Source organism: Artemia sp. Qi Xiang Cuo, unplaced genomic scaffold, assembly GCF_049724085.1.
Source record: "Artemia sp. Qi Xiang Cuo unplaced genomic scaffold, ASM4972408v1 HiC_scaffold_2969, whole genome shotgun sequence".
NCBI lineage: Eukaryota > Metazoa > Arthropoda > Branchiopoda > Anostraca > Artemiidae > Artemia > Artemia sp. Qi Xiang Cuo.
Window position 1 is genome coordinate 52,888 of NW_028300365.1, and position 867 is coordinate 53,754.

Consider the following 867-nt stretch of genomic DNA (forward strand, 5'->3'; position numbering starts at 1 on the left):
ATTTTTGCAAGGACTTCCTCCAAAATTATATAGGATGGTAATTTCAAAAAAATATCCAAACACTTGACCTTGCAGTTCAGGAGGTAGGGCGAATGATCGAAATTGATACAATTGTAGCAAATCATAGCAAGACAAAAATAAATAGCATAGGCGAATCAAAAACAAACACAACCACTAAGGGTGATCAAGAATACCCAAATTTCTTTTCGAGGGATAAATCCCCGCTGCCGCAAAGAGCCAGAACACAAGAAACCGCCAGGCAGAAAACAGTACGTTTCCAGCCCATAAAACCAAACAATTATGAAAATAACCCAGTAATAAGATGTTATAACTGTAATCGCGTTGGACATATCGTGATAGAATGTCGTTTTAGAAATAGAATGGCGACATCATTTAATAGTGACAACACCATATATACACGATATTACGGAAATGACTTGTTCGGGAGAAAAAATTTTAGTAACAGGGGCGCACAGAGGTACACTCAGGACACAATATTCCCACAATACCCTCACATCCGCCCACAGGTACTTCATAATGTATACCCACAGAACTTTTATAACTCTCCCCCCAATAGACAAAATAATTATTGGCCGACGGGAAACGCAGAATTTTCAAACCGACGGCAAATAGTTAACTGGCCCACGGGAAATGAAAATTTCTCGAGCCGACGGCACTTGCAGCCAGCGCCAACAGCCGAGATAAATACCAGAAATACAAATTATCTCAGTAATACGTCGCAAATGAGGATAAATGTAAATCAATTAGATACACCTATGGAGCCTCACGTACCTGAACCTCTGATGCAAGCACCTATATATGAAAAAAATTCCTAGGGAAACGCATCAGGCCCCTCAGAAGAATAAA